Source organism: Adiantum capillus-veneris, chromosome 18 (assembly GCF_014529385.1).
Source record: "Adiantum capillus-veneris isolate H3 chromosome 18, ASM1452938v2, whole genome shotgun sequence".
NCBI classification, from domain to species: domain Eukaryota; kingdom Viridiplantae; phylum Streptophyta; class Polypodiopsida; order Polypodiales; family Pteridaceae; genus Adiantum; species Adiantum capillus-veneris.
Window position 1 is genome coordinate 99,549,594 of NC_140948.1, and position 13,709 is coordinate 99,563,302.

The 13,709-nt window shown below is 39.0% G+C and overlaps 1 pseudogene; it reads left to right on the plus strand.

Annotated features, from left to right (window-relative positions):
• Positions 1 to 377: 377 nt before the first annotated feature.
• Positions 378 to 1,322, plus strand: LOC147436079 (elongation factor 1-beta 1 pseudogene; annotated as a pseudogene).
• The last annotated feature ends 12,387 nt before the right edge of the window (positions 1,323 to 13,709 follow it).

The window sequence follows — 13,709 nt, forward strand, 5'->3', positions numbered from 1 at the left end:
CCGGTCTTACCCTATGCATGACACATATGGTGATTTGAACATGTGTGTGCTCACCATTCATATTTAGCTCTATGTGATAGTAGCCTATCACACTTCTAAAATAGCGCACTTCATACAATGCCATAATGGAATGCCTGCACTATAAAGATAACACTCCATTTAGATATTGAAGACAACTGAATATTTTTTTGCATATTGATCCAAGGTATACACAGGGAAGGACCTCAAAATCCTTGATAACATGAACTATGTACTATGCACGTGCCAGACCCTTGAGTCTTGGAATAGGGAAGAAGCCCTAACAAGCATACAAATGTATAATTAATATGCAGTTTGGGAAAGAGAGCTAGTAGTAATTGATTGCCCTATGGTACAACATGGTGAAGCCAGTGACAAGTTGGAACCAATTACGAAGACAACTCTATCTATTCAAGGTAATAACAACTTTAGAAACAAGGCAACAGGATGTGCTTGTGCAAGGAAATGCTGTAGCTAGTGAAGCACGGCCCACCTTTGCGCTCTCCCTCAAGCACTTGGAAGTGACATGGCCACAGCTAGAGCCTAGAGGGAGGGACGATGTGACCCGCAGCGATGTCTCTGGTCCTCAAGGTCCAGGATTGACGTGTGAGCACTGAGTACGACACATTTACATCACAAATACTTCTCCATCGCCTTCAATAAGTGTTGCGTATGATCGACTCGATTGGGCTCCTGTTGAAGAGTAAATGATGTAGGTCTCAGTTTTCACAGACGAACGCACTTGTGCTCTCCATCACTGACAACACGAGATAAACTGCAACAACTGAGACACAATCACATTTCAGCTCTTTTGCAGAAACATTTCCCAGGCTCTCCTATTGGTGCCAAGATTTTTGGATCTCTCTTTGTGCCAAAAAGAGAGCTAGTTGTAGACGTTCCCCTTGCCAGTACCACGCCTCCTGCTACTGAGGAAGAAGATGATGATGATGATCTATATCTATTTGGTGAGGAAATAGAGGAAGAGAAGAAAGCAAATGCAGCGTGGGAGGCACAGAAGACTGCATCAACCAAAAAGAAAGAGAGTGGGATGTGAAGCCGTGGGATGATGAAACTGACATGGTGAAGCTTGAAGAAGCAGTTCGAAGTGTCAATATGCTTGGACTTTTTTGGGGTGCTTCCAAGCTTGTGTCTATTGGGTATGGCATCAAGAAATTGCAAATAATGATGACCATTGTGGATGACTTGGTGTCTGTCTCGATAACATCATTGAGAAGCATTTGAATGATGAGCCAAGGAACGAGTTCATCCAAAGCTTTGATATTGTCCCCTTCAATAAAATCTAAATTGTGAGGGTGCTGCGGGTTTGTTGATGAGAGTGTAAAAGTGGTTTGTTGTTCACCTTTGTGGTGAGGCCGAGTCTCTCAATCCAATGTGGATCGCTCTTAGAGATGGGTTATCCACAAGGATTTTTGTCCACTTTATTTTTGTTTCCATTAAATTAAACAGAGTTGGATTTTTTTCCCCAAACAAAAAAGGAAAAGAGAGGGGAGGTGTCAGGCCAAGGGCTAGAGGGCAGGCCCGACCTAGGGTAGTCAAGGACTTAGGCCAAGGGCCGGACTGAAGGTGTGGATAGGGGATCCATTTTGGGCAAAGGGCCATGGGCCCTCCTATAAAAGGTTGGCTGGGAGGAGGATCCGATATTCAGTCTCCTCTGGGTTTTACATTGGTATCAAAGCTGGTTCTATTTTTGGGGGGCAGAGGGCATGGTCTTTTTGCATATTGCATGTGCATGCAAGGCCGTGGAGCTCCTCTCTTGCTAGGCAGGGAAGAAGCCGAGGGGAAAGAACTGGGTGTGCACGGCCTCTTGAGGCTAAGGGAGAAGAGGGGCCGACGTGCTCGAAACCCTGCACTATGGAGCTCTACGGGAGCGCGAGGCCCGACTGCAAGTAACTTGTCCTTGCAGTGGGCAAGGTTGAGCACCACACGCGACAAGGTCTCCTTTTCTCTCTCTCGGCGGCTCTGCAGTGGGCAACATCGCCAAGCTTTGCCTTGTTTTCATACTGCAGTGCCCTAAGGTCTTTGGCCTTGGGCAAATTATTTAAGATAGGGTGCATGCCCACCCCGGCATACACCCCATACAAGCAACACACTGAACTCTCCGCATACATAGTTTGGCAAGTCTTGCTTCTTGGCGCATCTTTCGGCAAGCCATCAGTCATTGAAGTTGTAGAACTTTGCACGAAACTACTGTATGATAATATTTTCCGATTGAACATCAATTTTGTTTCATGAAAAGCTCGATGGGAGCGCGTTTGTGCTGCAAATCAAACGTGGTGCTTTTACGACAAATCAAACGTGGTGCTTTTACGACAAGCTTGATATCTTGAATCAAACGTGGTGCTTTTACGACAAGCTTGATATCTTGAATTTGCAACTTTTGACGACGACCATAAGATTGCAGGTATCCTTAGCCCGGCCACCTATCAACATCCGTGGTGCATCCTACAGATACGAGGTTGTTTTTGGGAATCAAAGGTATTCTTATTTCTCTCTCTCGCACTGCACAATGTTGCCATGGATTCCAATATCAACATGACCTTTGATTTCGAGCATAATACGCCTGATCCTAGGGTAGAATACAAGGGTAGAATACAGGGGAAGAGCAAGGACTAAGAGAAAGGAAGCGCACCTTCACTTGGGCTCCCCTTTATCAAAAGCTTTGACATTCCTGATTTCGCTCATGATCTCATAAAATTTAAGAGCACAGTGCCTATTGTGGTCAAGTTCTTGTATTTTGATTCCAAATTTATTAATTTGAAACAGTTAAGTGTCTTTTGAGCCATATTCTTGTTTATTGCACGTCCGTCTCTCAGTTTTTTCCACAGCGAGTAGCCCAATGCTGACCTAGCTCACCTTTCAAATACAAAATACCTTGATAATAAGTGATTCACTACACGCAATGGGAGCAAAGTGACATGTAGTGACACCCTCGTGACACCCCAAAAAGTAGAAGAAGATGTAGATAGTTTATTGTGGGCTCTAGCATAGGAGTTCCATCTCCCTCATTTGAAGGATATTGCAAGCACCCAAAAGGTTTGATCTGCCAATGCTTTTGATTATTTTGAGCAAGAACATGGAATTTTTATGCGTTGGAGAGAAACATTGATACTTGGCCTAGTGTACCACTAATGATATGGGTAGTATATGTTGGCACGAACTCCACTTGTAGGGAGGCCCACAAATTTCTCAAAAAGTATTGAGTAGAGATTGTGGCTATAGATTCTTCCCTTGAAACAATGCATATGGGAAGCAGTTTCATATGCCAATGTGGAAGATAAGCTTTGGCATTGAAGACAAGGGTGATGGAGAAGTTGAGAGTGTAGGACCACTCAAGATTTTTAGTAGGTGACATGGTGTCACAGGTTTATACATTTTCTCCTCATCAAAGTAACATGATTACTTCCTGAAATAATTCTAGATTTTGATTTCCATAAATGTTAACTTATCACATCATGCTTCCATAACCAAGATAAATGTACTTTTTTCACTTTAGTCCAAGCTTATGCCGCATTTCTTAGAAATATGGTACGAGGCTTCACAATTAAAGACTCTAAGAAGCACACAACAAGGTCACTTGCTAGACCATATTTTCTCTTGAACCTTCTCACAATGGCCTTTTTTTTATGAGATATCCATTAGTTTTAAACCTTACAATTGTATTGGCTTAATATGCCCTTTTTAGATAGTGACATATGAGATTTAGTTCTTTGTTAAGAGAAATTCTTGTCATCCAGCTTTTTTATGTTAGTGTTCTCTTTTGAAGAAACCAAAACTATATGCTAAACTAGAGTTTGTAATAAGGGACTACCCTACACAACAATGGGCAACCATAAGGCATATTATCTTTATCCATACATGCCAAAGTTACAATAGCCTTGGCTAGGAGTTTGCCAAAGAAGAGGAGTTCATAACTAGCTAGATGGAGGCATCTATGTCTTTGATATTGTTACATGACACCAATTTTTCTAATGAGCTAGACCATATGGTCAAGTGGTATTATAATGGGGAAGAAGATCCCTACCTCAACTTTCTTACCTTGCATACAATTTAGCATTGACTGTCAAAGATTGCTAAAATCTTAGAAACTCGATCTAAAGGAGGACAAGATACTCTTCATTCCAGCTATGAACACCCACATGATAAGTCCAAACGGTGAGATGGGAGGTCCAAATCATAGATAGATGTTGATGTATCTTTGCAATCCTATACCCCTCGCAAAATGGTGTTGCTAAGAGGAAAACCATGTAACCTATGGAAATGGCATGATTTACACTCAAAATCTCTACCACATGGGTTATGGCTTGAGGTTGTCATATGTGCTACATATTTACTAAACATGTGTCTCACCAAAGCATTGCACTCTATCACTCCATATGAGGTATGGCATGCAAGAAGATGTCTATGGTCACTTGTGCGTATCTGGTTGCTTGGCTTATGATTTGGTGCCTAATAATCAACACAAAGAAACTGTGACAATGTTAGCAGCAAGCTAACTCGGATAACTCGAATATCATTTTTCGGAGCTTTTATTGTAAAAACACTTATTATTTTGATGAATCGGGAATGTTGTAACGCCTACTTTCTAGATAAACATTGTAATTGATGAGCTGGGGCTACAAGCTTCCAGATTGTATCAACCTGTCTTTAGTTAGGTATAAGGTATAAAAGCCAAATTTTGTAAGTTTTTGATAAGTTTTGGATAATAACACAGCGTGCGCTAACGACGCTCACTTCTCTCCTTCTCGTGCTTCTTACTCCCTTCCCAGTTGTCACATTGCAGTGCAGTCTGTTGTGTTGCAACCGCAGGTAAGAGCTCTACGCATTGACGTAAGCATTTCATGGTAATCCGTAGCTTTTGGCGTCGCCGATCGACCCACGGTCTAATTTCATCATAAGTAAGAATTTGAGCTTCAAAAATCATAAAATAAGTATAGGCGGGGTATTGGGGCATCCTTGCTAAGCATTTAGATGCATTCTGGGTTGAAAACGACTAGGTAAAAAACTCACTGCTGTTAATAATCATGATTTTTGCATTTGACCTAAAGTGAGATTTGAGACCATAAGCACGTGTGCTTAGATCTTATAAACATGTCCTAGAAGTTTTGTAACATTTGGATGTCTTTTGATGCTGTAACAGATGTGATTTATTTGCCGATGAGCGATTAGCTTTTGGTGATTTCAGTCATTTGAGTGTAGCTTGAGTCAGATGCAAGTTGTTTGTTGTTTTCCAAGAGATTGAAAACCTCTTGTAGCCTCTATGCACTAGTCGAGTCAGCTTCGTTTCATGCATTGATAATTATATTCGTGGTTGTCGCTACGTCTGCAATAAGATAGGAGTGAGGTTAAAAACCCGTCCCACATTTGACGCCGTTACCGGGGATCGAAGAGACATAAACTAGGAAAAAACGCGAGCGTCTTGTGATGTTATCCTTTAACTTCCTCTATGATCTCCTAGAGTCAAAACTTTCTTTTTAAAACCGTATAGCTTAAGATTGTCGTCTTTTGTTGTGTAGAGGTAGCTTGGAAGTAGGTTGTACTTACTAAGTACCTTGTAGGAATGTAGGATTAGATTAGGATTTTGAGAATGATTGATGGACGAGACAAGTCTTACGATCAAGGCTCAGAAAACCATAAAAAAAAAAAAGAAAACGAGTGTTCGCGAACACTTTTCACAACCCCATTGCAGTAGAAACTAGGAGTAGGGTAAGTAGAATTCGAGGTGGGATTTTAGAACATTGCTCTATCCAAAAGAATCAATTGTGAGTTGTTTATGTGAAGTTGCAAAATTTCAGGTCTACGGCTAGAAATAGCACCAAAAGACTATCAACCACTGAATCGACTGGAGAGTATGCTTTAAAAGTTGTATTAACCAGTGGGTAAGCTTAAGGACGCATTGAGGTAAAAATTTCAAGAGTTTGCAAAAAATCAGATTATTTACTTTTTCTTGACATTTTAGGCCAAATTAAGTTTTGACTTGACTTAGAGGCTTAAAATAGCTCATGAAAAGACTATTTAGTGAAAAAGTTCAAAAAAGTGCTTATTTTAGGTCTAAAGTAAATAATCGTGATTATTTATTTTTAGCTCAAAGTTGACCAAGGTTGATACCAGAGACTCTATGCATGTATACAAACATCTTTCGTAAAGGCCCATAGAATTTGGATCACCAAACTCACCAAAAACTTGGTAAAAACTGAATTTTGTACTAACTTTCGAGAACTTGAGTGAAAAATTGGGAAACTCTTGTTCAAACCAAGTGAAACTTGACTCATAGGCTTATATTGAGGTGTTAAACAAGTATACATGCTCAGTTGACCAAAGAGATGCAAAAATTTACCAGAAGTAAATAATCACGATTATTTACTTTTGTCCCATTTTTTAACTTTTTTGACCAACCCAGCATACCACCAGCTTTAGCATGTTACATTAAGTCCACAAACTAAATTTGGTAAGATTTGCATCATTGGAGTGAAAATTGTGGCCAAATTTGCAAAGTCAATCTCTGCAGATACAAAACTGTTGACCATTTGAACATGAATTATCCAAACTTGATGAAACTTGGCTAGGGAGCTTAAGTTAAATTGATGAACAAATTTGTGTCAAGATTGTGACAAAAACTTGCATAAAAATAGTAGGAGTAAATAATCGCGATTATTTACAGCTACTATAAAACTAGACATTTTTGCACATTTGAGTATACCACAAGGTCAAGCATATCAAGTAGACCACACAAATCAAATTTGGTAAAATTTGAATCACAAAAGTGAGACTTAAGCAAGATTCTTGAAAATTGAGTCTGCGAACACAGTTGATATCTTGAACAAATTTTGTTTAAACTTAGTGAAACTTGTCCAGAGACCTTAACAAGTTGCATATTTGGAAAATCAAGGCAAAAAGTCTAAAAATTTGAGAAAAGTAAATAGTCGCGCGATTATTTACTACTGATACACAGAGACAGACTTTTTGACTTTTTAACTTGTACAGTGTTAGACCAACATAACACAAGGCCATCGGGAACTTTTGGGTTCAATAGGATCTAAATTGGTACATGTTCACTCAGTTTCTAGGTTATAGATTAGTCTTTGGCTTTTTGCAAAAGTAGAATCTGAAAGTCTCAATTGCTAACTCACTTAGCTTAAATTGAAGAGATACCCATAGACCAGTCACAATAGTTAGCAAGGATTGTACAGTCTTTTTGAAAGAATAGCTAACTTGATTAAAACTGATACAGGAATCAGGTTGCAGACAAGGAATTGAGAGCTTGATAGAAGTTACAATCAAGTCAAGTGGAAGAAATTGATAACAAGTCAATCCGATGATAAGTACTCTATCCAGGGCTTCACAAGTCTATATGAACCTTAGATCTGGTCGTATACTAGCAAATCAAGGCATATTTAGAGAGACCGCTAGTAGGGTATCCATCAAAGAGAGTGTGAATCAAGGCGATCACTTGGATACTATCTTTGAAGAAGTTTCAGACACTTTTTCAGAATCAACATCTGAAATGTCTTCCTATTCGACTCATTCAGAAACCGGAATGACCATGACATAGAGTTTGAAGAGGAAATTAGGGCAAACAAACAAGAAAAAGTGTACATGGATAAAAACGAAACTCAGTATTTACAAGTTGAAAATCTTGATGTGATAGACAAATGGGGGTTAGAAGTAAATACCATAATTCCAGATATGGCAGCAAAAGAAGGACCACCGACTTTAGAATTCAAGGGATACGATCAAGTTGATTTGAAGCCTTTGAAACAACTTAGCACGGATAATCCTAGGATCGGAGTCTATTGTTGGGAGGATAGGAACGTGAAAGATCTTCTATATCAGGATAGTTACACCCATGAAGATCATCTATATCTTCAAAATCAAATACAAGGGTTCAATAGATCTACCAACCTACCTATTTAGGAATTGTTATTATAACAATAACTTTGTTATGATGAGTCCTGAAGCGGTGGAACAAACCAAATACCAAGGGTACTCCATAAGGGATTGGATATTGGGCCAAGGACCAATATCCATAGGGGATTGGATATTGGGCCAAGGACCAGAAACTAATCCAAGAGATGAACTTCACGAGAGATCTTTTGAGAGCAATGTTAAAAAACCAAAAACTACCTTATCACAAAGAAAGTCGGGTGACACTAAAGCCAGTCTTGGGCTACATGAGTCACTATCTCCAACATACTGGTTTGAAGGACTCAGAATAGGACCAACTACCAGGAGACCAGGAGTTGAACCAAATAGACAAGTCAGACCAGCTGATTTTCAAAAATGGGTCAAAAAATACAGTGGATCTGGGGATCCATATGACCACTTAGCAAGCTTTAAACAAGTGCTAAGAGCAGAACGCATATTTGAGACCAGGAGTTGAACCAAATAGACAAGTCAGACCAGCTGATTTTCAAAAATGGGTCAAAAAATACAGTGGATCTGGGGATCCATATGACCACTTAGCAAGCTTTAAACAAGTGCTAAGAGCAGAACGCATATTTGATTTCCATACTCAATTTGAGGGATTTGGAATGACATTAGAAGGAAAATCACTGACATGGTTTCAAAACATTCCACCAAGGTCAATCATGGACTTAAATACATTAGCTCAAGGATTTGTAGCTGCATGTTCCAAAATGGGGATCAAACATAATCAAATCTATAGCTTCAAACAGAAACAAGGTGAGTCCGTTAGGGATTGCGCAACCAGAATGAAGCAATACATTGCAAGCTGCCCAGAACTAGAAATACCTGCAGAAGAAAGATTAATATCATTGTTTCTAGAGGGACTGCTAAACAATGAACTTCATGCTATACTATATAGCAAGAAGCATATGACCCTAGAGGAGTGTGTGTCAGATGCTATTGACTTAGGAGACAATTGTGATATTTTCAATGAAGAAGATGTCCCTAAGGATAATATAAGTGAGGAAATAGCATCCACCAAACCAGCAAAAGTGGGAATGGCTGCTGCAGCACCGCTTACAGCCATAGAAGACATGCTCAAAAGGATGAATGACATGATGAATAACATGCAAAAAGCACCTATGAGGGGACCAAGACAAGGGATACCTCAATAGGGACAACCAATTAGGCCGCAAAAATGATGTGCAATTGAGGGTAAATGGACCAACCATGAGACCAATGAGTGCTATTACCGACCAAAGTATGATGAAAATATTCAATATGTGCCTATGAGGCCACAAGAACAACCCATGTATAGATATCATCCTAATATGGCCCCAGCTCAAAGACCATTGATGGGTATGGAAAGACCTCAACCTGTGTTGGGTCAACAATCTTCATATCCTGGACATAATGCAGTTCGTGTAAAGTACATGCATTGAGAGGGAGTCATAGATGAACAAGCACTAGTGCCTGTTACACCCTATGTTGAGCCTAGTTCGTCTACAATAATGGTAGAAGGATATTGGTATACTTCACATCCACCACCAATCGAAGAACCTGCGACTTACCCTACACCAGAGCTTGCACCTATGTACTATGTAGCTAATCAAGGTGTTAGACCTCCGATGGTAAGACTCGTGATTGGCCCAAGAATTGGAAACTATCATAACTGTGGTGCAGATGGTCATTGGAAAAATGAATGCCCAGAGCCTGACAAGAACATTAAGCCAATTGAAGCTTATTGTATGCAATGTTGCAAAAAAGGAGGACACTTTCCTGAAGATTGTCCAAAAAATCCTTTAAATAAGGGTAAAACAGTAGTGAACGTAGTCCAAGTGATACCTAGTAGCTCATTTGAGAGTGAACCTATTGTTCTAATCAAGGTAATCACCAGAGCCCAGGCTAAGAAAAAGAAACATAACTCCTTTGATGATTCAGAGAATACTAAAATTTTCTCTCAAAGACCAAAAGAAGCAGAAGCAAAAGGTATGAGATGAGAAAACAGAAACAAAGGGCTGAAATCGAGGAGAAAGCAAAGAAATTATTCTAGGAAAAAGTGGAAGAAACTGGAAGCAAAATCAAGGAAACCACAGTGAGATCTGGAGGATCAATTTTGGTAGACAAAATTTTTAAGCCAATTAATGCATCCTTGGAAGCTTATCAAGCGGGACTTAAAGCAGGCCAAAACATGGAAAACAATGGAAAAACTATCCTTCTCCAGATATGGAAGCAGCTAAGCTTGAAGCTTACCAAAATTTGGTAAGGATTACGCAAGAGATGTTGGAAAAACAAAAACCCAAGCTCAAGAATATGGTAAAACCTGAGGAGCTTGTGGTAGGAACCAATAAAGAAAAATCTGAAGTGGTGGCAGAACCCCACCTTAAAACAAAAGAGCCAAAGCTTGTAGTGCCGGACAACAAAGATGCCTTAGACAGAATTCCATTTGTAGAAGAAGACTGACCAAGACACTTATGGGAAAAAGTTAGAGAGATTAATGATGGGAGCTTAACTCTGAAGTCAGCTCCCATTGAGGAAGTTTGGTTAGACAATCTACCTCCTGATATGGATATGGATGTACAATCCTTGTATGGGGATTATGGATCTGAAGCTTCAAGAATGTCTAAACCATTGACTTTGAAAACATTACCCTCTTACATGGAAGATAACGAAGATGAATCCATAGTGTGTAAAACCACCCAAGTGAAAAGAGCTGAACAGACGCTAGAAGTAGACAACATCCATTCAATCATGTCTACACCCATTCAACGCACTCTTACTTTAGGAGAAATGTTGAAAATCAAGCCATATTTATGGAATGATCTACAAACTCTAGAGAAGGTGGGGATAACATGGCTAATCGCAAAAAAATTGGAAAAATTGAAACACGAATTGGAGATTCAATCTGTTCCAATGAACAAAGTCGGAGAATACTATGAAGGGAAAGAAGGAAATACAACCCTTCCAGTGAGATACAACGATATAGAAACCATTGCAATACTAGATAGTGGGACATACATAGCCATAGCCATGAAAGCAGTATGGGAATCATGAGGACAACCAGCTATTAGACAAACTCGAATGAAATTGCAATTGGTTGATGGACATATCAAAAAACCCTTAGGACTGCTTGAAAAGGTGATAGTTAGTTCCCGTGGGATTTATTATCAACATACCTTTGCAATAGTGGACTTAGGAAAGAAATTCAATTATGAAATCATCTTGGGAAGACCTTCATGTGACAAGTACAACTCATTGAGGATTGGGGAAACAATTATTTGTACTTGAAGCAAGTGGGACCAATAACAAGGGTTAATGTAAAAGAACACACTTATAGAGATGTCATGAAAACACCCATGCAAGAATTTGACTCAATCTCTTCGGTTGAAACTAAGGCTCTTCCATCATGGTTGAACAAAGACACACCTATTTGGATGTGCGGAGCCTCGAAAAACGGGAGCCTAGAACGAGAAGAATGTATCTTAGAAAGGGATTGTATAGATGAAGCCTATGTATCTGAACCCTTTCCAGAACATTTGTTTGAGCCATTTGAGTAGACTCAAATTTTAGCAACAATGGATGTATGTGTAAATACATCTATACCTACTCAATTTTGCAATGAGAATGGCTATGACATAATTCCCATACAAATGATCTCAACCCTTCACATTGAACAAAAAATTTGGGAATCCAAGGACTTGATGAAAGCTCAACAAGTCTTTTTAGAACTCTACTATGATGCAACAGATGAGTTAGAAGAACATTCGGTTACCTCCTCAGATGATTCGGGGTCGGAAAAAGAACACGTGAGAGCTAAACTACTCATAAAAGGAGGGGATGAAAAGTTTTTTGACTTTCCAAACAAGAAACCGAGAAGACAGAAATGGTATAGAAGAAAAAGAGACACGAGAAACTTAAAAGCTAGACCTATGCCATCGGTCTCCAATAGAACATAGTTTCTGATGCAGATAGATGCACATGATTGTGTCAAAGACAAAATCATTGGTAGATATCCAAAAGTGGAAAATATCCAAAACATTGAGAAAATCGAGAAAGGAAACTTAAGGAAAAACCTAAATACCAAGACAAGGATTCAACCATGACACGAGTTGAACGAAGAAAGGTATATCAAGAGTTGAAAAAATCTCTAAAGGAGATATATATAACTGAAATGGAAACCACTGAGGAGGAAGGTAAATATGTAATGAGTGTTCCATCCCATTACAAGAAATATACTCTCCAAGACCGAAAAATCATAGTCAAACAACCTGTCAGGGAACTACAAAAACAGGGCGAGTTCTATGAAGGACCTGACAACGCAAAAAAGATAGATCTGGCCGAACCAGGAGAAGAGCCTAGACCTGCCTATATTGCAAACGACCTGACGAAAGAAGAGGAAGATATTTTGTTAAGCTTAGTAAAAGAATACCGAGATATCTTTGCTTGGTCTTATAAGGATCTCAAAGGTGTTGATCCAGAAATCTGTCAACATACCATACCGATGATAGATGATGTGAAACCAAGTAGACAAAGGCCATACACATATAATGAAACATTTTCCAGAAAGATCAAAGAAGAGATTGAAAAGCTAAAGGAGGCTGAATTTATTTATGAAATTGAACACACAGATTGGGTGTCTCCAAATGTGGTAATACCCAAGAAAAATGGAAAATTAAGAGTGTGTGTCAATCTCAAGAAAGTGAATTGAGCTACCATTAGAGACAACTTCCTCTTCCAATCACTGAGCATGTTTTAGAACGAGCTACAAGAAAAGAAGCTTATAGATTTTTGGATGGCTTTTCGGGATACAATCAACTTTTGGTTGACACCAAAGATCAGCATAAAACTGCCTTTGCAACTGAATGGGGTATTTTTGCCTATCGTCGGGTAATGCCTTTTGGGTTAACTAATGCTCCTGCCACCTTTCAAAGATTAATGAGCCATGCTTTTAAAGAATACCTTTAAAATTTCTTGGAAGTATATATGGATGATCTATGTGTACGTTCATCAATCCATGCTGATCATTTTGAACACCTCAAAAAGGTATTCGAAAAATGTAGACTTTATAGGATTTGCTTAAATCCTAAAAAGTGCACATTTATGGGTAGACAAAGAAAACTTCTTGGACATATAGTGTCTAAAAATGGCATAGCTACTAATATGGATAAAATTCATGTTTTTGTTGATTTGCCTAGACCGACAATAGTCAAAGGGGTTCAAGCTTTCATGGGACATTGTGGATATTATAGACGATTCATTTACATGTACGCCATAATTGCAAAATCCATGTATAGCTTGATTACACTCTTTGAATGGAATAATGAGTGTGAAGAATCCTTCATGAAGCTTAAGCAAGCTCTCACTTCAGCTCCAATATTGAAAGCACCAGATTGAAAAAAGATATTCCACATACATGTAAATGTTTCCAATTTTTCCATTGGATGTATACTAGCTCAACCAGGAGACGAGAAAATTGATTTTCCTATTCTTTATGCTAGCAGACAATTGAATATGGCAGAGAGAAACTACACAACCACAGAAAGGAAAGTATTAGGAATGATCTATGTCGTAAAAAAGTATAGACATTACCTATTAGCTAACATATTTGTGTTCTTTGTGGACCATCAAGCCTTATTGTACTTGGTCAACAAGCCATGCAACATAAGAAGAATAGTGAGATGGTTCATTATTATTTTGGATTTTGATTTCACTATAGTTGTGATAAAGGGCATCACTCATCAAAGAGCAGATCATTTGTCAAGGATTAT